The 25,182-nt window shown below is 41.7% G+C and overlaps 1 long non-coding RNA gene across 2 annotated transcripts in view; it reads right to left on the reverse strand.

Moving 5' to 3' along the window:
• Positions 1-7,103, reverse strand: part of LOC134337214 (uncharacterized) — a 173,138-nt gene extending 166,035 nt beyond the window's left edge. For both annotated transcript variants that reach the window (XR_010015949.1, XR_010015948.1), the window contains exons 1-2: positions 6,871-7,103; positions 5,154-5,225 (exon numbers count right to left, since the gene is read on the reverse strand). This is a non-coding gene — a long non-coding RNA (uncharacterized LOC134337214). The remainder of the gene's footprint in view (positions 1-5,153; positions 5,226-6,870) is intronic.
• Positions 7,104-25,182: the final 18,079 nt, after the last annotated feature.

Here is a 25,182-nt window from a genome sequence, read left to right on the forward strand (position 1 = left end):
TATTACATTTATGTGGCTGATTGAACCCACCTTCTTGTCAATGAAAACTTCCCAGGATGTTGACACTGAATGACTGGGTAATCCCGCCAAACAAATACAACTCCTGTGCTCAATTGCGGGTTTCCACCATGCTCCCTGTCTGGCCAATATACGTAGCCCCGCATTCACAGGGAATCCTGTAAACGCCATCTGGCCTGAGTCCCAGGTCATCTTTGACTCTCGTAAGCTGTGATTTGAGCTTCCTTATGAGTTTGTGGATTGTATTAATCTGGTATTTCTTCAGGATCCTTGTGATCCTTCCAGAAACTGTGGAAATATGGGGAAGACGGGCAGCTGGCATTCCCACGATTCCCTGTGAACACAGAGTAGTGTATATCAGCTTGATGGATCACATGGTGGAAACCAGCTGTCAAGGAGCACAGGAGGCATATCCATCTGGGTTACCCGGAGACTTGGACAGGTTGGGTGAGTGGGCAGATGCATGGCAGATGCAGTTTAATGTGGATAAATGTGAGGTTATCCACTTTGGTGACAAGAACAGGAAGGCAGATTACTATCTGAATGGTGTCAAGTTAGGAAAAGGGGAAGTACAACGAGATTTAGGAGTCCTTGTTCATCAGTCACTGAAAGTAAGCATGCAGGGACAGCAGGCAGTGAAGAAAGCTAATGGTATATTGGCCTTCATAACAAGGGGAGTTGAGTATGGCAGCAAAGAGGTCCTTCTGCAGTTGTACAGGGCCCTGGTGAGACCACACCTGGAGTATTGTGTGCAGTTTTGGTCTCCAAATTTGAAGAAGGACATTCTTGCTATTGAGGGAGTGCTGTGTAGGTTCACGAGGTTAATTCCCAGGATGGTGGGACTGTCATATGTTGAAAGATTGGAGCGACTGGGCTTGTATACACTGGAATTTAGAAGGATAAGATGGGATCTGATTGAAACATATAAGATTATTAAGGGATTGGACATGCTAGAGGCAAGAAACATGTTCCCAATGTTGGGGGAGTCCAGAACCAAAGGCCACAGTTTAAGAATAAGGGGTAGGCCATTTAGAATGGAGTTGAGGAAAAACTTTTTCACCCAGAGAGTTGTGGATCCGCAGAATGATCTGCCTCAGAATGCTGTGGAGGCCAATTCTCTGGATACTTTCAAGAAAGGGTTAGGTAGAGCTCTTAAAGATAGTGGAGTCAAGGGATATGGGGAGAAGGCAGGAACAGGGTACTGATTGTGGATGATCCGCCATGATCACAGTGAATGGTGGTGCTGGCTCGAAGGGCCGAATGACCTACTCCTGCACCTATTGTCTATTGTCTATTAAGAACTCGGCGGTCATAGAACATTGTGAATGCACTTCGATGGCACAAAACTACTATGCTGCATCAATGGCTTTATGGATGGCCTGACAAAGGAAGCCATTGAAATAAAACTAGAGGAAAAGAATTTTCATAAAGACAAAGACCTCGCTCTAACTAAGAGCTGGAATTTGATTATAAAGAAGGTGGGACAGCGGAAACTGTTATGATTAGATGATGACTAACCAGTCAGGAAGGACGGATGACAGGGGCATACATACCAGTAGAGGAGCCATGCCTAGGCGTCATCACTTAATCAGTTAAAAATTGATACCTGTACCCAGCTGGAAGCCCGAGAAGAGTATATTTGTTATATACACCAGGAAAGCACTAGATCCTTTTTCATGGACTACTTCATTTGTGAATGGAACTCAGTTTTGTGTAACCATCACTGAACATCCCCATATAATAGATGGAAGGTCATTGGTGAAGAGGTGAACGGGACTGAGGCCTGAACACTGCCCCAAGGAACACCTATCGTGCTGTCCTGCAGTTAACATTTCCATATACATTAGATTCCAGTTAATCGGGCCTTCAGTTAATCAGAACAGCTGCTTATTTGGGACAAAAGAACAAACTAATCAAAAAAATTGCTGGGATTCCCTTTGTTTATTTGGGATACTATGCCGCTTAATTGGGACAGGAGACTGTTACTAAACAGGTTCTAATTAGCGTCAGTTGCATGCACTTGTGTGACCATTACATGCTACACTGTACTTGGAGCAAACATTTTTAAATAGTGTCAGATGTGTGTGTTTGTGTTCAAAAAGCAGCGAATTTTGTCACTGATAGTTGGGCAAGAAATAAGCAGTTAAGACAATTCTGAATTGTTTTACTCACCGTGGATTCAAGCATTCAGGCTTGGAGATGCCAGAAACAGCCAGGAGTGAAAATGAAACCATTTCACTTTTTCAGCAAGTTAGGAACGACAAAGAATTTAAAGGTATTGACAATCATCTTGAATGTTACAATGAAAATGAAGATTTGGAAGATGCAATCATCAGTTGCATTGTAAGAAGGCAGTCCATTATCAGCTCGAGGTGTCTGCACTAATTTTGTTCATTGTGTGTACTGGATGAGTTCCTCCATCAATAACTATTAGGAACTAATACATAGTTTTATAGTACTGTAGTACTATAGGTAGTGTTCTAATTTGTTCTGTATTTCATTTAAATACATCATTTGTTAATAAGTTGTTCTTTTTATACTGTTTAAATATTTCCATGAAACTTTGGCTAATTGAGGCAAATTGTACTGGTCCTGATGTGCCCCAATTAACCAGAATCCATTGTATTACATTGAATCTCTGCCTCTGCTTATAGTGCTCTCATATGAATGAACATGCCATGGTCTGTCAGTCATTTTGATTGGCAAGAGTGAAAGTCCATAATCACATTATTATCTTGACACCACTTGAATAAACATGAAGTTAGTCTTGGGGTCACTGACCTCGCAAACTTTCAAGTACTCCAAGTGCACATCGTGCATTATACAAAGTGTGGTATCTCACATACTACTGAATTTTGCAGTGACAAACTCTTGTGCTATAAGATCATTGGCCCGATACCATCCAACTTTCAAGCTGGTCTGTTGAGTTGTGCTGATTAAAAATCAAGACCATCTTCACTTGGAAATATTTCAGTGTCACCAGAAAAAAAACGGCTTGGTTATACGCTAGGGATACCTGCCAAAAAAGTGCGGTATCTCTTCAATACTGTCGATCAGATTTTTGTATTCAAACGTGGGACTCAAATCCTCAAAGTTATGACTCAGAGGTAAAGCTGAGACACAATGCTACATTACGGGTAAACAGTAAGTGAAATGATAGCTTATTTGTTCAGCAACATTGCAGTTACTCAGGCTGGATTGAGTGAATCATCAAGTTAAAAATATCTCATAATGCCTTCTCCAGAAACCTCTTAACTTGAAACTATGAAATGAACTACTGGTTTCCCGGCTAGATATTAAACGATGGGGTTGAGGATGTTTTTCCCATTCTGATTTAAATCTCAACAACTACAATCTACCAACTAAGGCCATAAAGACACAGCAGCAAAATTAGACCATTCAGCCCATCAAGATTTACTTTCCCTCTCAACCATGTTCACCTGCATTCTTCCCATAACATTTGACATCCTTACTAAGAAAGACTATATCGACCTCCGCTTTAAATATACCCAAAGACTTGGCCTCACTGTTATCGATGTCACAGACCCTCTGGCTAAAGAAATACCCTCTCATCTCATTTCTAAAGGGATATCCTTTTATCTCTGGTCCTAGACCATCCCACTATCAGAAGCATCCTCTCCATGTCCACTCTATACAGGCCTTTCAATATTCTAAAGGTTCGCTTGCAATTAACCAATGAGGCTCAATGGACTGAATACCCTTCTGTTCTATTTTAGCTTCGTAACTAAATGACTATTATTAATAATAAATCGTTGCCACAACCACAACCACAAAGGACTTCTTCTATATTTTAAGGTGGTCTACAGCCATTGTGGACTGCCTGATAATATGGCAGAAAGTCTTATGTAATGTGATTGTGGCAAATATTTATTAATAAGACCATAAGAGCATAAGATATAGGAGCAGAAGTAGGCCATTCAACCCATCAAGTCTGCTCTGCCATTTAACTATGGGCTGATCCAATTCTTCCAGTCATCCCCACTCCCCTGCTTTCACCCCACACCCTTTGATGCCCAGGCTAATCAAGAACCTATCACTCTCTGCCTTAAATACACCCAATGACTTGGCCTCCACAACTGCTCGTGGCAACAAATTCCACAGATTTACCACCCTCTGACTAAAGTAATTTCTCCACATCTCAGTTCTAAAAGGACGTCCTTCAATCTTGAAGTTGTGCCCTCTTGTCCTAGACTCCCCTATCATGGGAAATAACTTTGCCATATCTAATCTGTTCAGGCCTTTTAACATTCTGAATGCTTCTATGAGATCCCCCCTCATTCTCCTGAACTCCAGGGAATACAGCCCAAGAGCTGCCAGACGTTCCTCATACAGTAACCCTTTCATTCCTGGAATCATTCTCGTGGATCTTCTCTGAACCCTCTCCAATGTCAGTATATCCTTTCTAAAATAAGGAGCCCAAAACTGCACATAATACTCCAAGTGTGGTCTCACGAGTGCCTTACAGAGCCTCAACATCACATCCCTGCTCTTATATTCTATACCTCTAGAAATGAATGCCAACATTGCATTCACCTTTTTCACAACTGATTCAACCTGGAGGTTAACCTTTAGGGTATCATGCACAAGGACTCCCAAGTCCCTTTGCATCTCTGCATTTTGAATAGTTATTTAGTTATGAAGCTAAAATAGAATAGAATGGTATTCAAGCAACACACGCAAAAAGATGGAGGAACTCAGCAAGCCAGGCAGCATCTATGGAAAAAAGTACAGTATACGTTTCGGGCCAAAACCGTTCAGCGGGACTGGAGAAAAACAGCTGAGGGGTAGATTTGAACGGTGTGGAGATGGGAGAGAGAAACGCCAGGTGAGAGGCAAAACTTGGAGGGGGAGGGAATGAAGCAAAGAGCAAGGAAGTTGATTGATGGAAGGGGCCAAAGGCCATGGGAGAAAGAAGAAAAAGGGGGTGGAGGAGAACCAGCGGACAGGCAAGGAGATAACATGAGAGAGGGACAAGGGGATGGGAAATGGTGAGGGGTGGTGTGGTTGTTGGAGACATTACTGGAAGTTTGAGAAATCAGAATGGCATTCAGTCTGTTCAGACTATGCCTACACTCTGTACTACAATCCAGTCAGTTCTATTTTTATAGTCCTACCAGTTTTGCTTCATCAAGTGCCTGTCTAGTTCCTTTCAGATCTTGTAGTTGTTTTTCATATCACTGCTGCGCCTGTGGAGTGCAAATTCACAATCAGTTGAGGCGTACAGAGTCATACCCATGATATAACTGTCCAACTTATTCAACAAGGCAGACTCTTCTATCTTTAGAAATTTCATTTGAATATAACAGTTTGAAGTGTTGATTTATTACAAGGAACTGGTGGGTAGAAAGAAACCACTTCTCATACTTAGGGAATTTAGGATGAGAGAGCAGAGTCTAAAAGTCAGATTATTAAAGTACATATAAATCACCATATACAACCCTGAGATTCATTTTCTTGTGGGCATACTCAAAAAATCTATAGAGTAATAACCATAACAGAATCAAAGAAATACTGCTCAACTATGCATTCAACCAGAGTGCAGAAGACAACAAACTGTGCAAATAGAAAAAGAAGAAATAATAATAATAAATAATGATTAAGAAATATCAAGAACATAGATGAAGAGTGCTTGAAAGTGAGTCCATCGATTGTGGGAACATTTCAATGATAGGACAAGCGAAGATGAGCGAAGTTGGTTCAAGAACCTGATGGTGTGAGCCCTGAGGCTCCTGTACCTACTTCCTGATGGCAGCAGCGAGAAGAGAGCATGGCCTGGTGATAGGGGCCGCTGATGATGGATGCTGCTTTCCTTCAACAGCATTTCATGTAGATGTGCCCAGTGATTTGGAGGGCTTTACCTGTGATTTACCTTTGCCTGGGTCATATCCACTACTTTTTGTAGGATTTTCCATTCAAGGGCTATGATGCAACCAGTCAATATACTCTCCATTGCACATCTATAGAAGTTTTCCAAAGTTTTAGCTGTCATGCCGAATGTCTGCGAACTCCTAAGGAAGTAGAAGCATTGCCGTGCTTTCTAGGTAATTGCACTTACTAGCTGGGCCAGGACATGTCCTCCGAATTATTAACACCAAGGATTTTAAAGTTGCTAACCCTCTCCTCCTCTGATCCTCCAATGAGGACTGGAATATGGACCTTTGGTCTCCTTCTCCTGGTCAATAATAAGCTCCTTGGTCTTATGGACATTGAAAAAGAGGTTGTTGTTCTGGCACCACCCAGCCAGGATTTCATTCTCCCTCCTGTATGCTGATTCATTACCACCTTTGATTCAGCCTACGACAGTGGTGTCGTTGGCAAACTTAAATATGGCTTTGGTGCTGTGCTTAGCCATACTTTTGTTCACAGTGAGTACTAGGAATTTGGAACTGTCGTCACAATTCCAACTGATGATATTTATTTAATTCATAGGATTACATTCCATTGATTATCTCACTGCTACCCAGTTTGGAAGAACATAAGTGGTTTTGAATTATAGATCGCCTGCACTAACAAAGCCGCCAGGCCAGAGCATGCTAACCTATTAACATGCCTCAACAAGTCGTAAACTATTTGCAAATAATAACTTGCTGGTAGGTTCCATTGTAAACAGGGAGGTTCTGTATGTCAGCAAGTAGCTTAGTACAGGCTCCACTGAATACTATTTGGTTGCCGGCTAAAGCAATGCGCCCTGACTTTGCTAGGTTTCAAAACAGTCAAGGACTTAACAATGACCCTGACTTTCAGAAGCATTCAACAACTATTAAAATGCCAATTAAATGCACCTGTAAATAGTGAAAAATATAAACAATTAATTTTCGTAATCTAAATTACCTTCGCTTTAACCCTTCCTGCTGCTGCTGTTTCTCTCCCTTTGAGTTTCATGCTCCAAATCCAAACTGGTGTGGGTTGAGTGACAGAATCCTCAGTGTAACTGTTGGGGTATTGTAATAACTTCATGCCTGCAGTTGAAGTCAATGTCCGATCGCAGTCAGGAGAAGGAGAATTTCAACACTCGTCCTGCAGTCCTGAACTTCCTGGCAACAGTAAATGCTGACGGCATGACATGCAATTGCCAGCACTTCCCAGCAAAATCCAGCCCCTTTCCATATAATTCAAGTACCTTTTTGGTTAAAATTTCATTACCCGTTCCCGTGCTGGGTTAATATTTGTGAAATTTCCTGTGGCAGGAAGTTTTGAAGAGTCTGTCTGTCAATATACCTGAGATTAATTTCAAGATTTGAGAACTCTAACCAATAACCTCACAATAACAATGGCACGATGAGGCCATTCTCAGGTTGAAGGAGCAATGTCACATATTCCATCTGAGTAGCCTCCAACCTGACAGTATGAACATTGATTTATCTAACTTCTGGTCATTTCTCACCCCCCCCCCCCCATCTCCTCGTGTTTTGCAATCCCTATTCTGACCTACCTTTCACCCCCTCTCTTCTCATCATCTGCTGTGATGTCCACTGGTGCCCCTACTCCTTCCCTTTCCCCATTGGTCCACTCTCCCCTCCTGTCGTATTCCTTCTTCTTCAGCCCTTTTTCACCTATCACCGCTCAGCTTCTCATTTCATACCCTCATCCCCCACCCACCACCTCCCCCCCCAACCTCATCTGGCATCTCCTATCACCTGTACTCGTTCCACTCCTCCCACCTTCTTATTCTGGCTCCTCCCCACCTTCTTTTCCTGTCTTGATGAAGGGTCTCAGCCTGAAACGTCGACTGTTTATTGTTTTCCATAGGTGCTGCCTGGCCTGCTGAGTTCCTCCAGCATTTTGTGTGTGTTAACCAATAACCTTTAGCCTGGTAATATGATACTCTGTTTGGATGTACATTTGACGTCTATATGGAGTGCACTTAAAATGATGAATTGTTGTCATGTTTTATCGGATTCGACTGAGTTTTGGGTTATTCAGTGACATGGCAATTAATTCCAGTGAAGACTCAATGAACAAATTAATTGTATCTGCTTGTTACTTTTTTTTGAATACTTGCGTGCTCCAGAGCATGTTTCAAACTAATTAATTGGATAAAAAGAACATAATATCATTGAAGGAGTATTATGGATAATCTTGTAGGTGCAAAAGAGGATTATAAGACATGAGTGACAATACTTACAAGACTAAAGCAAATATTCCCACAAATTCAGGAAATATACCTAAAATAAGGGATGAGTATCCAAACATCTCCCTCAGCATATTTATGAGCTGGATTTTCTCTCTGCATTCACAGTGCCGTCAAAGCTACACACAGTGGTCAATCAATTAGCTACTTCTTGTACCTCCTAAAGTGGCCACTGAGTGTATGGTTGTGGTCTTCTGCTGATGTATCCCATCTACTTCAAGGTTTGACGAGTTGTGCATTCAAAGATGCTCTTTCTGCCCAGTGCTGCTGTAATTCAAAGATTCAAAAATTCAAAGTACATTCATTATCATAGTCTGCGTGCATATACAACCCTGAGATTTGTCTTCCTGCAGGAAACACCGCAACAAAGTGCGGAATTCACAGAAAACATTGAACACCCAATGCACAAAAAAAGTAACACATCATGCAAATGGCAAAAAACGAGTGAAAAGTACACAGGTTATTAAACATCAAACCGAAGAGTCTTTGAAACAGTCTAGGAATGTTCAGTTCAGTTCAGTGTATTACTGTGTCTTTTGTTGACTGCAGGCCACAGAGTTATTTGAGTTATTGTTACCTGCTTGTGAGCCCGAACCTGTCTGACCATTCTCCTCTGGCCTCTTTCATTAATAAGGCAATTTCACCCACAGAACTGCCACAGGATGATTTTTGTTTTTGTGCCATTCTCGATAAACTCTAGAGACTGTTGTGCATGTAAACCCCAGGAGATCTCTGAGATACTCAGACCACCAGGTCTGGCACCAACAATTATTCCACGCCACTTAGATCATATTTCTTCTCCGTTCTGATGTTTGGTCTAAACAACAACTGAACTTCTTGGCCATGTCTGCATGCTTTTTATGCATTTGTTACATGGTTGACAACAATGAATATAGAATTGAGTCAGGTTTTATAAACAAACATAAACATTTATTAAACTCTGCTCAACAATAATGAAAAGTAAACAAACGATTAACTTAACCAGAAGTTAACTGCTATATGGCAATTTAACAAACAGCCAAACTCTGGAATAGTTCTTAAAGTGGTAAATTCGAAAGTCCAAGTGATTTATACAGTCAGTAAGGAGAAACTTCCCTGTAAACTGATTTCTTCGAAGATGTGACATTACTGCTGATCCCAGCTGAGAGATGCCTTGTCCAAAGGATTCAGGACAAAGGAAATAAAACGGCTTTAAGGAACTGACCTTTTCCTGGAGGGTGAACGCTGCACAAATCTTCCTGATCTTATAGGGGTTAGCTCAGATGCAGGCCACTGTTCCTGAACAAAGATTCCATAAGGTTCCATAAAACCGCCGGACGACACCAACTTTACTCAATCCTTCAGGTTCCCGTACTTTGGTAAGGTCTTCACTCTCCAATACTAGACTGTGAAGGCAAAACAAAAGTGCAACAAACGAAAACCGGCCACGATTGGTGAAACTGCAGGCAACAACCTTTACACCTTAAAATAGAAAGAAAAACTCCACTTTAAAACAAAACTGTGTCATGAGACGAATATGCAGCAAAACTAACTGCGTGACAACAGGGGTTTCCCCTTATATACCTGTTGGAACATGCCATCACGTGACCTCACACCGGCGGGATAATTACATCATGTGACCTCACACTGGCGGGAAGATTACATCACCCCACCATCACAAGACAATTACATCATGCTTACAAGATACTCAATTACATCATGGCCGTAAGACAGTCACAAGATACCCACAAGGTATGTAACACATTAATGAACAGGTGTACATAATAAAGTGTCCATCCAGAGTAGTTTTATCACCATTGATTCTAGCTTCCTATCAGAATTTCTGTCTTTAGAGGGATAGAAAGAGGAATTTTTTAGGACAGCAAATAGCCATTTAACCTTCAGGGTCAGGAGGTCATTGTTAGGCCAACAATAGAGCTACTTAGATTACTCCTGTCTCTATGCTCCAAATACAGAACATCGATTATGGCCCTTTGAATGGCATTGAAGTAGCTTTTAAAAGAACTGCTGCCTTTGCCACCCTTCAGGTGAATGAATTCTACAAGCTCACCTCCGCATCCCAAACCACCTGTAATGTAGGGATCTATTTCTTAGAGAGCAATGACTCCCCTTAGCACTAACTATGGACTGATAACCTACCTATGCATTGATCTCACTCTCTCTCTCTCTCCCTCTCCCTCTCACTGCAATGTGAATACACCAGTTAAAGCATCACTTCCCGCATGTGTGCTTGAATTTATTTGATACGTAGTTCCACAGACATTACAAACTGGCAATGAGTATGAACCTGAATGTCAGTGAATATCACCAATGGCGCCAACAGTTACGGGATGACCGACTTGGAAGGGAGAGAGACAGCAAGGGGAAACAGTACGGAGAAGGCAGTCACAGATCTTAACAAAGAATGCATGAGTAACTGCATAGTACACAGTGAGATGCAAAACTAGCAAAGAAAAGGTAAAAATAATGTGACGATGGCCTTAGTCGGGAAAGTTGACAAATTTGCTAGTGCTATTGAGGTCTGGGAATCGTATATCAAGAGGGTTAAACTCTATTGTAACATGACATTGACTATTGCAATATCATTAGAGACTATAGCAAAGGGTGCAGTAGAACTATAGAAAAAGGGTTTAGAATGTGAGAGGCACAGAATGTCCCTGAGTAGTGCAAAAAGCCAAAAATCTTATCGATGTGGCAAATCCTCCCACAATGTAAACGACTGTTAGTTCAAAGAAAAAGTTTGCCGGAGGTGTCACAGACAAGGTCACCTAGAAATAGTGAGAAGGCCAGACAAAAAGCACAAACCAAAGAGAAAAACCACACAGAGCAAAAAATTTCAGACACAAAACTAAACAAATGCATGGTGACTAAATGTGAAGCAAAATCAGACAGCAGAGTCTGACAAAGGTGAGCTGTCATGCCTGGAACTGCATAGTATTACTGAAGCAGATCACAAAATCATATGATCACAATAGGTGTGTCTGGTGTAAAACTGAAAATGGAGCTGGATACAGGGCCAGCTTTGTCTATAATTTCAGAGGCTGACTGCAACAGACCATTTTCTAAGCTACCATTAGAAAAGACCTCGGTGATGCTAAACTCCTATACAGGCAACAAAGTATCTCCCAAAGGGCAAAGTGAAAGTGAGTGTGATGCATGGAGGCCAAACACAGCAGTTAGACCTTTATGTATTGGAAAGTAGAGGACCAGCATGAATGGTTGAGAAAAACCCAACTAGACTGGCACTCATTCAAAGAACTCAATGTGTCATCAACAGGCAAATGCAGCCCAAATGCTGGCACTAAACAGGGGCTGTCACAGCTGCTTAATACTAATGAGAATGTGTTTGAGAAGGGCATTGGTAAACTCAAAGGCAAGAAGTCCAGTATTGAACTGGATGAAGCAGCAACACCAAGATTCCATAAAGGGCGTCCAGTGCCTTACGCACTACGTCCGAAAGTGGACGCTGAACTGCAGAGCTTGGAGGCCTCTGGCATTCTCTCCAAGGTTGGGTAGAGTGATTGGGCCACACCATTGTCCTGGTGTTCAAGAAAGGGAGGTCCAGAGCTGTACACATATGCAGGGACTTCAAAGTGAGTATCAACTCTGTGTACTGTGCAATATTTGCATCTTTGGCAGGTGGAGAGAGGTTTTCAAAGATTGACTTGTGACAAGTCTATCTGCAATGGAGATTGAGGAGTCAAGAAGGAAGTTCCTCAAAATCAACACTCACAAGGGACTGTTCCAGTATAATCATCTTGTCTTTGGCATCACATCAGCTCCAGCAATTTGGCAAAGAACAATGGACCAATTGCTCCAATATATCTCAGGAATATAATGTTACTTTGATGACATACATCATTGTGGCTTGCATGAATGATGAAGAGCACCTCTGGAACCTTGGTAAAGTGCTTACCACATTGAGTGAGTGTGGTCTGCATGCAAAGAGATAGACATATAAGTTCTTCAAGAATGAAATCTCATATTGTGGACATGCCATTGACAAGCAGGGCTTACATGTCACAAGAGAAGATTGAAGCAGTGCTGCAGGCACCCAAACAGGAAAATGTGTCATAACTCGGGCCATACTTGGGCCTTATAAACTACTATCACCCAGTTTCTCCCAAACATTGCTAAAGTGCTACACCCATTGAGTGCACTTTTGCAGACAGGAGCAAAGTGGGAATGGTTAGAAAGATGTGAAAGAGCATTCAAGGAAACAAAGAGACTAATAACATCAGATGAACTGCTCACCCACTATGACTCACCTCTGTCCCTCAGACTGGTGTGCGATGTGTCCCCTTATGGCATTGGAGATACTTTGTCTCACAGTATGGAAGATGGATAGAACATCCAATTACAGTAGCTTCGAGATCACTGATGATCATAGAATGCAACTACGCACAGATCGACCGAGAGACCATTAGTCTACTGCGGGGAATAAAGAAGTTCCACCACTACCTCCATGGACAAAAGTTTACACTGCTGACAGATCACCAGCCCCTTGTGTCCATTTTCAGTGAAGGAAGGAAATTCCAGTGATGACTGCTACCCAGTTGGGCACTTCTCCTAGGAGCCCACTCTAATGACATAGAGTTACCAAACAACACAGCAATGCTGACAGTTTGTCGCACCTTCCACTGTTGGCGACTAAAGAAGAAAAGTCTTCGTACTGTGACCCGGCAGAAGTGTTATACACAGCATTGGTGGACCAGTTGCCGGTAACAAATTCTGAAATAGAAAGAGAAACAAGGAATGGCCCAACATTGTCAAAAGTCTACGACATCACTATTCAAGGATGGTCAGATTAGGGTAATTCTATGTTTCCAGATTTCTCAGTGAGACAAGAACAACTGTCTGTATGTCAAAGAACGCTGATGTGTGGATCTCATGTTATGGTTCCCTCTAAACTGTGCACTAGAGTATTATAGAGTCTGCATGAAGGACATTTGGACGCAGTCAAGATGAAACGTCTCACCTGGAGCAACGTGTGGTGGCTGGGAATAGATAGACAGATTGAAGACTTGAACAAAAGCTGTTCAGGGTACCACAAAGTTCAAAATGCACCCCTACAGGCACCATTACACTGTGAGAATGGCTGTATTCACAATGGCAAAGAGTGCATATTGATTTTGCTGGGCTATTCATGGATTCCATGTTTCTGATTGCTGTGGATGCTCATTTGAAGTGGCCAGAGGTCATACCAATGAAGTCAATCACATCAGAAAAGATCGTTCCCCCTCTGAGGACTATCTTCACCAGAAATGGCTTACCAGAACAAACTGTGAGTGACCACGGGCCACAATACACGTCAGAGAAGTTCAGACTATTCTTGAAGAAAAATGGCATCAAACATTTCAAGTCAGCACCTCACCACCCAGCAATGAATGGGTTAGTTGAAAGGTTTATCCAAACCCTCAAGAAGTCCACTAAAGTGATGGACAAAGAGGACATTTCTCTACAGCCCAAGGTGGACAATTTATTTTTTGCATTTCTGAACTCCGTGCATGCGATGACAAGTCAAACACCTGCAATGCTGTTCATAAGCAGGTTTCTAAGATCTCGCATAGACCTCCTGAAACTGGACCTACAGAGGGAAGTACAAAATAAACAGTTCAGCCAGTTGCCAAGTGAATCAGCAAGGAGCCTTGAGGTTGGCCAGGAAGGCCTAGCGTGTGATTACCAAGAAGACAAGTGGACACACGGTAGCACAGCTTCACGAACCGGACCACTGATGTACACAGTGGATGTTGGAGATCATACATGAAGAGGTCATGTGAACTAGATACTGGATGCTCAGCTGAAGAACACATCTGAGTCAACTGCATCCAACAAGATAGACGCCTTACAGCCACCATTCTTACCTCTCAGTGATGATCATGTTACTAACAGCAACATGACCCACCTGCAACAGAGAAAGTTGTCTTTGACAAGACACCTGCCCAACCTGATAACACCCTACAGGTTCAAAGGCGTTATCCTGAAAGAAACAAAGCACCACCAAAAAGACAAACTTTTGTCTTTTATACTTTAATCTTTATACTTATGGACTGTTATTGCGAAAGCATGTTGATATGAATATGGTTTGTGAAAGGGGAATTGAAAGTTTTGTTACATATACAGTTTATGCTACATTAATCAAAAGGGGGAGGAAGTGTATGAGGGGTGATTGATAAGTTCGTGGCCTAAGCTAGAAGGTGTCAATTTCAGAAAACCTAGCACATTTATTTTTCACCATAGTCCCCTCCTACATGTCCAGCAGCCGTGGAGCATACGGATCCTTTCTTTGTAGAAGTGGCCCACAGCAGGGGTGATTGATAAGTTTGTAGCCTAGGGTAGACGGCGATGAGTAATTAACTTCAAACTTTCTGCATTATCACTCAAAGAGTTGAACTGCACGTGCATGTAACGAGAGCGTCTTGGACCTCCAGGTGATTCACAGCAGGGGTGATTGATAAGTTCGTGGCCTGAGGTAGAAGGAGATGAGTTATACAGCTCTCGTTACATGCACGTGCAGCTCAACTCTGAGTGAAAATGCAGAAAGTTTGAAGTTAATAGCTCATCTCCTTCTACTTTAGGCTACAAACTTTTCAATTGCCTCTGCTGTGGACCACTTCTGGAGGTCCAAAATGCTGACTTCTACAAAGAAGGGATCTGTATGTTCCACGACCGCTGGACTAAGTGTGTAAGTGTAGGAAAAATAAATGCACTAGGTTTTCTAAAATTGATTCCTTCTACCTTAGGCCATGAACTTATCAATCACCCCTTGTAATATATGGACTTATTTCTTTGAGAGGAATGATTCTCCTTAGCACTACATATGCACTGATAACTTACTTATGCACATTGACGTGTTGTCTTTGCATTGCTCTCTCTCTCTCTCTCTCTCTCTCTCTCTGCAAATGTGAATACACCAGTTAAAATCTCTCCTCCTGCGTGCATGCTTTATTTATTTGATACTTTCTCAGACACAACCCCACCACCAAGTTTATTCCACATTACGACATTTATTGGCTATAAACTACTTCACTAAGGGAGCTTTTTCATTCCTGTTTATCCTGTAAGACAGCAGTTCTGGCACTTTCATGCATGGTGGAAATATTGACAAACATTCTGCCACTGCATTCCTCAATAAGTGGATACAACAATTTCTTCTGTTGGATTGCTGATCCTTTGAGTTGTTGGGATGTCTTGCTCATCCAGTAGGAGCCATTTCATCTCATAAACCATCACCAGTCTTCAGAAGGTGCCAGGTGAGGTTTCCACAGTAGTCTATGCTTTCAATGATTTGAATCTGTGTAGATATTGTAACTAAGACATGGTCTGATCAAACCAAAATGGCAGTGATGTTGATAACGAGGAAGGAAGACCTAAGCTTCAGGAAGATGTCATTGGGCTGGTTAGCTGGTACAGAAGTGACAAATCGAATTCAATCATGGTCTTCTGCTGCTGGTGCTTCTCAGCTTGAAAGTTCAATAGTGAAAGAGCAAAGGCAAACAAAATGAGGGAATTCATGATGAATGGTAGAATACCATGTGGTGGTAAGGGACTGAGGTGCCTTGGAATTCCAAATACTCTTGCAAGGAGCAAGATAAGAAGGCATGCAAGAACCGTTGACTTTATCAGCAAAGACATAGGCTACAAGAGCAGAGATGATGTGCCTAGAACTGTTTGTTAGGTCACAGACAGGGTAATATATTCAGCTCTGATTACCACACTATAGAACTAAAAAAAGTATTCCTACTGATCAATTTCACACCATATAAGGCAGTGATAATAAACCTGTTTCTGCTACAATGTCAATGAGTAAATAGGAATCCTACATTCAACGTAACCCCGTTACCGTTTTAATGCCAAGATAAATGTGTAGAGGATCACAGAGTAAAGTAACCAGACAACCTTCAAGCACTGGAATAATTCTGGAAAATCAAATGCAAATGAGAAAACCCTGGCTATGAACTCTCCCCTAATCAATCTCATGAAGCAATTATCAAACGTTGCAATCCTCAAACTGTGGATCTTAAAATTACTCCTTGACACTAGAAGCCTGTACATAATATTTCCTCTGATTCATGTCCTATGAAAGAGCTCTTCAATGATTTCCACCTCTCTCTCTCTACTATTTATCTAATTTTATTCGAACATGACAGTTAAAACATTGATATTTCACTAAAACTCATCATCTTACCATAGAACATTACAGCATAGTAATGTCCAATGATGTTTTCCAACATTTTAACCTGCTCTAAGAGCAATCTAACTCTTCTCCGTTGCATAGCCCTCCAATTTTCTATCAACCATGTGCCTACCTAGTAAGAGTTTCGTAATTGTCCCTAATGTATCTGCCTGGTGAGGTGAATCTATCTCCCACCATTCAAATAGCCAGCTGTAATTGGATACCCCCACTCCTCTTGTTTGAGAACAATATACTGATTTGCAATCAAAGCACCATAAAATACTATACAGGCTTTTCTTTTCCCAACAATATAAAGGCTTTAAACCAAGTTTAACACCTAACTATACTTATGGTTTCACTTTGTTTACCTTCAGTTATTTTTAACTTTTGAGCTGTTACATCGAGACTCAATGCAACAGGTTAAGACATATCAAGAATGTCGAAGAAATTATCCCTTGTCCTTGTAGCCTCTGTATGCCAGCAAATTAGAGTATTTCGCCATGCTTATTAGAAAAAGTTTCCGTGCGCAAAATAAAGCATAAGGAAAGTAGAAGTTAATGATATCTGCCGAGCACCTCAGGAAGTCATGGACATACATTGTGGCATTCCACAGCATGCAACACACATTTGCCTGGCAATTCTGGAATTTTCTTGCAGGTCACCCTTTGACAACAAGGGTATTTTTTTAAAGTGAAAATATTAGGTTTATTTATCACATGTACATTGAAACATCAACACATACAAGTGAAATGTGTCATTTGCGTCAACAGCCAACACAGTCCAAGGATGAGTAGTGGGCAGCCCACAAACGTCACCATGTTTCTGGCGCCAACCTAGCCTGCCCAAAGCTTACTAACCCTAACCCGTACGTTTTCGGAATGTGGAAGGAAACTGGTGCACTCGGGGGAAACTCACGTGGTCGTGAGAGAGTTCAAATTCCTTATGGAGAGCAGTGGAAATTGAATCCAGGTTGGTGGTGCAGTAAGGCATTACACTAGCCGCTAGACCACAGTGCTGCCTCTCAATGTTTTGTAAAACCTGTTTCTATGTGACCTACAGGAGCTCTGACTGAAAAGATTCAAAGTTAACGTCCAAAGTAAATTTATTGTCAAAGTACATGTATGTCACCATATACAACCCTGAGATTCATTTTCTCCCAGGCATACTCAATAAATTCATAATATAGAATCAGTGAAGCACCGCACCAACTGGGGTGTTCAACCAGCGTGTAAATGACAACAAACTGTGTAAAATACAAAAAAATAAATAAATAGAAAATAAATATCGAGAACAAGGGATGAAAAATCCTTGAAAATGAGTCCGTAGATTGTGGGAACATTTCAATGATAGGGCAAGTAAAGCTGAGTGAAGTTACCCCTTTGGTTCCAGAACCTGATCAATGAGGGGTAATAACAGTTCCTGAACCTGTGGTGTGAGACCTGAGGCTCCTGTACCTTTCGCGTGATGGCAGCAGTGAGAAGAAAGCATGACCTGGGTGGTGGGGGTCCCTGATGGTGGACGCCACTCTCCTGCAACGACAATGTGTGTAGATATGCTCAGTGGTGGGGAGGGTTTTACCATTTGCTATATCCACTACTTGTCGTAGGATTTGCCATTCAAGGGCATTGATGTTTCCATACCAGTCTGTGATGCAGCCAGTCAATATGCTCTTCACTGTACATCTAGAGAAGTCTGTCAAAGTTTTAGATACTATGCTGAATCTTCGCAGCTCCCAAGGAAGTAAAGCCACTACCTTGATTTCTTTGTAATTGCTCTTACACGCTGGCCGCAAGACAGGTCCACCAAAATGATAATATTGATGAAGTTAAAGATGCAGGCCCTCTCCATCTCTGATCATCTGATGAGGTCTGGCTCATGGATCTCTAGATTCCTCCTTCTGAAGTCAATAACCAGCTCTTTGGTCTTACCGGCATTGAGTGAGAGGCTGTTGCTATGGCGCCACTCAGTCTCCCTCCCGTAGGCAGTTTTGCGCCTTTGATTCGGCCTATGATAGTGGTGTTTTCAGCAAACTTGAATATGGCACAGTGTGATACCTAGAACCCTACATAAATAGTTTTCTTCTGAGTTATTTACTCATTGGTAAGTTATTTTGGGCTCCTTACCATTCTTTTCCCATCCCAGGATATCAAATTCCTCCAACAAAAACCTTCACCACCCACTTGAAGACACAGCCCATTCTGCTAGCATCTAATACCCAAACACCAATCTCATTTCCATACCCAACTGCATCTTGACTGCAATTAGTTTTTCCAACTGTGGCCTTCCACTATGTACCCAACCACACACCACTACGCACCAAAATCTACACCCCACTGGTAACTACAACCTTCATCTTACCAACCCCATACTCTCACTGAGATCCTCCAGAGAAACTATTAGAGATCCCAGAATTTTAAGGGCCTGTTTCTGTGCTGTAGTGCTTTTTGACTCTCTGGGGAAATTGGGATGGGATTGGGGGTGGGGGGGGTGGAAAATGAAGTTGCAAGTAAAGTGAAGGTGCAAAGAGTGAAACTGTACAGAAGAAGAAGGTAAGAAAATAACATCATCGTCATTATGTGCCGTATCATAGGACATGGGCGATCATGGTCTTTCCATGATCATGATTACTCTTGGCATTTTTTTCTGCAGAAGTGGTTTGTGATTGCCTTTTTCCGGGCAGTGTCTTTAAGATACTGGTGACCCCAGCCATTATCAATACTCTTCAGAGATTGTCTGCCTGGCATCAGTAGTTGTATAACCAGGACTCATGATGTGCACCAACTGCTCATACAACCATCCACCTCCTGCTCCCATGACTTCATGTGCCCCTGATCAGGGTGGGGGTGAGGGGGTCTAAGCAGATACCTCATCTTGCCCAATGGTGGACTGCAGGTTAACGGAGGGAAGAAGCACCTTACACCTCCTTTGGTAGAGACGTATCTCCAACCCGCCACCCATAGAAAATAGCGGTTAAAAAAAATGTGAAAGAATTAACAGAAAAACACACATAGAGAGGACAGTGTTATGAGCAAGGAAGAAAGCATGGAAAAATAAATCTTGGGAACCAAACTCACCAATATGAATGGAGGGTTTGATGTTCTAGATCTAAAAGAACATAACTTCAACTTGCACTGAAAACAAAGGTTATAAAGATTTAGTAAAGATGGGGAAAATAAAGGAAGGTAGTTCTCCCAGGTGAATGGAACGTGTTTTAAATCAATGCTTGCCCATAAATCGAGTAAATCTTATGCAGATTAAATATAAATATTAAATATGGACTTGGATAGTGCAAAAGAAATCAGGGATTGAACTGCAGACAATTCTGAAAGATATGCAATGTTATCAGACTTAGAATTTAGTTTTGTAATTAGAATAAGAAGAAGTAATAGTGTGGCAGCATTAGCATTGGCAAATTATTAACTTGAATAAAAAAGACTAATCTAATATTGTACACCCTTCATAAACTGTCAATGAGCATGTACCTTCCATAATTTAGGAAAAGGTAGCATTTGTCCAAATTTACTACAACAAAAAGTTCAGATCAGTTCTAGCTGGTGATTTATGTACACACCATACACCACCTACCTACACCATCTCAGAATAAATACAGTTTCTTATCATATAACCTGCTTGTCAATTTCTGGGTGTAATGAAGGGACTTTGGGCTGCGGGACAAAGCAGGAGACATTAGAGAAACTGTGACATGATTTAACTAATTCTATCTGATTAAGAACAAAAGTGATATTAAACATAAAACTGTTGGGTAGAACTAAAGCTAACCTAAAAAAATAACTTTTATTCTGATTAATTGTTTGGGAGAAAACGAATTAAGCAAAACACCAGCTGTGGGAGATCTTAAAATAAAAAAATCAATAGCAAACAAATTAAATACATTTCGAGGTAAAGTGTGTCTATTAAGTATGATCTTCTGTAGAAAATAACAGCAAAAAAGAGATTTTCCTAAGAGATATGATATGTACGTCAATACCAAAAGGAAATTGGAACAAATAAGAGAGACGTGTCAGTAGATAGCAAACCATCTTAAAAAGAAGCAACTTTTAGAAATACTTAAATCAAAAAGAAAGCAAGTGTTTTTTTAAGTAAGAGAAATCTGGATAAGTACATGGGTGAGAGGAGTAGGGGTATGGAGATCTGTGGTCCAGGTTTAGGATTGATAGGAAGAAGTGGAATAATAGTTCAGAATGGACTAGATGGACTGAAGGGCCTGTTTCAGTGCTATAGTGCTCTATAATTCTATGAATCTATTCTGAGGAAAAGGGAAAAAGCCATCTTGGAACTGGAAGTGATATGAAGAGAGAAGGAACATATTTTTTTAATAGTTGGATTTAACAGGCTTTTGGAATGCTAAAGGGAGTTATGAACGGATTATTGGAAATAAACATATAAAATAAAATAATATTGGAAAAAGTTAATGGAACTGAAAGTGGAGAAATGACCAAATGGGACAAATCTCAGAACTCTACAAGACGCTGTTAAAGTTAAAAAAAAACAGTCTATAATTTTCCAAGAAATAAGGAAACTGGCATTTTGCTAAAGGAGAATCATTAGCAAAACCTAGATCACTATTCAATAGAGCTGAGATGAATATGCCTAGAAATGATAGTGTAGTGAGTTTTACCTCTGAAGGATGCACCTCATATGTGTTGTAGCCCTCTTCTTTATTTTGACATACTGAATTACAGAGCATGGTAATTCATGTACAGGGAATCCCAATCATGTATAAAATGGACAGCCGACTCTTCAACCTTGACTGATTCAGGGCTAAAAACAACTATCATGGAACTTCAGTATATGGATGACAGTGTCATGGTAGCACACTCTGAAGAAGATCTCCAATGTATCCTGAATGCCTTTGCCAAGTCCTGGGTTTTGTTTTGAATATAGAAAGACACAGGCCCTACATCAGCCACCGTCCTACCAGCTATTGAACCAGCCCTCTATAAAAGTTGATGATGTCACCCTTCAAAATGTAAACCACTTTCCCTGCCTTGGTAGCATTCTCTCCTCAAAAACAAACATTAACTCAGAGATCAATCACTGCCTGAGTAGGGCTAGATCAAGATTAAGGAAAAGAGTCCTTGAAGACCATGATCTACAGGTCCAAACAAAGCTTTTGGTCTATAGAGCAGTTGTTCTTCCTATATTACTGTATGGAGCTGAACCATAGACCACCTACATGGGGAGCTGAACAATACGCCTTGCAAAAGACTCTGATGATCAGCTGGAAGGACAGACACACAAACAGATAGACAAAGACCATGAATAGCATCTCCACAATAAAATAACCCCAACTCCAACAGATGGGTTATGTCATCCGTCTGCATCACTCATGCCTCCCCAAACAGATCCTTTACTCCCAGTTGACGGAAGGTCCAGCAAGTTCCTGGTAGGCAAAGGAAACGCTTCAAAGATAACCTCAAAATCAGTCTGAAGAAATTCAACATTATATGTAAAAAGTAGAAGACATTGCACTCAATAGATTTACCTGGAGAAACCTGTTCGGGGGGTGGGGCGGGGGAGCTGTACTACCTCAGAACTACCTCCGTTGTACCGCTGAGAACAAACGGCAGCTGCAAAAGGAGAGACTGAACGACTGAGAGACCCACCCACAGTCACCACTTACTTTTGTGGATACTGCACCAGAATATGAGGATCCCAGACTGGTTTCCATAGCCACCTGAAAATACACCAATTGACATCGCCTTAGGAGACATCATACTCAGCCGGAGTGATTGCACTACTATTATTCCACAGCATGGAGTATGTTTGAGAGACATTCATAAAGATATGAGGGATATAGGTAGGGTAGCTAGTTAGAGACCTTTTCCCCATGGAAGTAAGGTTAAATACCAGAGGGCATGGCTTTAAGATAACAGAGAGGAAAGTGTGTAAATATTTTTTTACACTGAGAGTAGTAGGCAGACAGGGGTACTGGCAGAAACAGAATTGATAACAACACTTACGTGTCAGTTAGATGTGTCCATGAAGAAGCAGGGGAAGGAGGGGTGTAGACATCAGGCTGTCCTTCAAGAGGGTGAACACTCGCAAGGCGACAGGCCCTGATGGAGTGCCTGGTAAGGCTCTGGAAAGCTATGCCGACCAACTGGCAGGGGTGTTCAAAGACATTTTCTATCTCTCATTGCTACAGTTGGAAGTTCCCACCTGCTTCAAAAGGGCAACAATTATGCCCAAGAAGAGCAGGGTAGGCTGTCTTAATGACTGATTCAGTAGTACTCAAATCTATGGTGATGAAGCGCTTTGAGAGTCTGGTCATGGCTAGAATCAACTCCTGAGTCAGCAAGGACCACTGCAATTTGCCTATCACACAATAGCTCTACGGCGGACATGATCTCATTAGCTCTCCATGTGGCCTTGGATCACATGGATAGCTCAAGTACTTATGTCAGAATGCTGTTTATTGACTACAGCTCAGCATTTAACACCAACGTTCCTACAGTTCTTATCAAGATCTCCAGAACTTGGGCCTCTGTACCTCCCTCTGCAACTGGATCCTTGACTTCCTAACTAGAAGACCACAATTTGTGTGGATTGGAAACTACATGCCCACCTCACCGACAATCAACACTGGCGCACCTCAGGGATGTGTACTTAGCCCACTGCTCTACTCTCTCTATACCCATGACTGTGTGGCTAGGCACAGCTCAAATGCCATCTATAAATTTGCTGATGCTACAACCATTGTTGGCAGAACCTCAGATGGTGACAAAAGGGCGTACAGGAGCAAGCCATACCAGCTAGTTGAGTGGTGTTGCAGGAACAAACTTGCACTCAATGTCAGTACGAACAGAGAACTGATTGTGGACTTCAGAAATGGTAAGAAAACGCACCAGTCTTCATAGAGGGATTGCAAGTGGAGAGAGTGAGCAGTTTCAAGTTCCTGGGCGTCAATATCTCTGTGGATCTAACCTGGTCCCAACATATCAATGCAGCCACAAAGAAGACAAGACAATAGCTACGTTCCATTAGAAGCTGGAGGAGATTTAGTATGTCAGCAAAAACATTTGTAAATTTCTACAGATGTACTGTGGAGAGCATTTGAACTGGCTGCATCACCGTCTGGTATGGGGGGTGGTGAGGGGCTACCGCACAGTATCGAAGTAAGCTGCAGAGAGTTGTAACATTAGTCAGCTCCATCATGGGTACCAGCCTCCACAGTAACCAGGACATCTTCAAGGAGCGGTGCCTCAAAAGGGTGGCATTGATCATTAAGGACCTCCATCACCCAGGACATCCCCTCATCTCATTGCTACCATTAGGAAGGAGGTACAGAAGCCTGAAGACACACATCCAATGATTCATGAACAGCTTCTTCCCCTCCACCATCTGATTTTTGAGTAGACATTGAACCCATGAATACTACCTCATTCACGAGGAAATCTGCGGATGCTGGAAATTCAAGCAACACACACAAAAAATGCTGATGAACGTGGCAGGCCAGACAGCATCTACAGGAAGAGGTACAGTCGATGTTTCGGGCTGAGACCCTTTGTCAGAACTAACTGAAAGACTCCCCCATCTCTTCTTTCAGTTAGTCCTGACGAAGGGTCCCGGCCCAAAACATCGACTGTACCTCTTCCTATAGATGCTGCCTGGCCTGTTGCGCTCACCAGCACTTTTTGTGAATACTACCTCATTACTTTTTTATTTCTGTTTTTGCACCATTTATTTAACTATTTAATATATATACTTAACTGTAATTCACAGATTTTTTCCCTCTTTTGTCATATATTGCGTTGTACTGCTGCCACAAAGTTAACAAATTTCACGACAGTTGCCGGTGATATTAAACCCGATTTTTATTTTGAAAATGTGCGTGCAGAAGAGATTAATTTTATTTAATATCACCTCTGGTGAAGATGTCATGAGCCGAGTGGCCTGTCCCCATGCCATAGTCTTCTGTGTTCCATGTTCTCTAACTCTTAACTGCATAGAACAACTATGTTCGGCCAAACAAGTTACCACCAGGGTATCTAATCTTGGAGAGTTGTGTACTCCTGTGGAGGATACAATATATGCAGAAGTGATATCAATATATATTGCATCATAAATTTATTAAAGCTATAGAATATATACCAAAGCTTTAGTTGTGTTCATCTCACTGCACACACAGCACTATTAAAATCCATAATAACTTTGATAATTATCGATAACAGAGAGGAAAACATCTGCATTCATTTATATGCAAGATTCTTCACTTTTCTGTCTCCTGTCTCCCCCTGCTGGGTACTGCTGGTAAGTCAGCACTATGGCAACCCAAGAAAAACAAACAAAATGAAATGCAGAAATTAGTATACTGCAGTTTACCTTCTGGAATAAATTTGCCTCCATAAGAAGATATAGGTTGTAGCTATTCATTAAGTTTGAGGATAGAGGGGAAGCCTTTTAGGACCGAGATTAGGAAAAACTTCTTCACACAGAGAGTGGTGAATCTGTGGAATTCTCTGCCACAGGAAACAGTTGAGGCCAGTTCATTGGCTATATTTAAGAGGGAGTTAGATATGGCCCTTGTGGCTATGGGGGTCAGGGGGTATGGAGGGAAGGCTGGGGCGGGGTTCTGAGTTGGATGATCAGCCATGATCATAATAAATGGCGGTGCAGGCTCGAAGGGCCGAATGGCCTACTCCTGCACCTATTTTCTATGTTTCTATGTTTCTATTAAGGTAGAACACAGCAGGGCTGAGGTAGACTGTTCTACCCCCAGATATACTCAGTGGCCACTTTGTTAGGGAACTCCTGTAAGTAAAGTGGCCACTGAGTGTATGTTCATGGTCTTCTGATGCTGTAGCCCATCCAC

Source organism: Mobula hypostoma, chromosome 24 (genome assembly GCF_963921235.1).
Source record: "Mobula hypostoma chromosome 24, sMobHyp1.1, whole genome shotgun sequence".
NCBI classification, from domain to species: Eukaryota; Metazoa; Chordata; class Chondrichthyes; order Myliobatiformes; family Myliobatidae; genus Mobula; species Mobula hypostoma.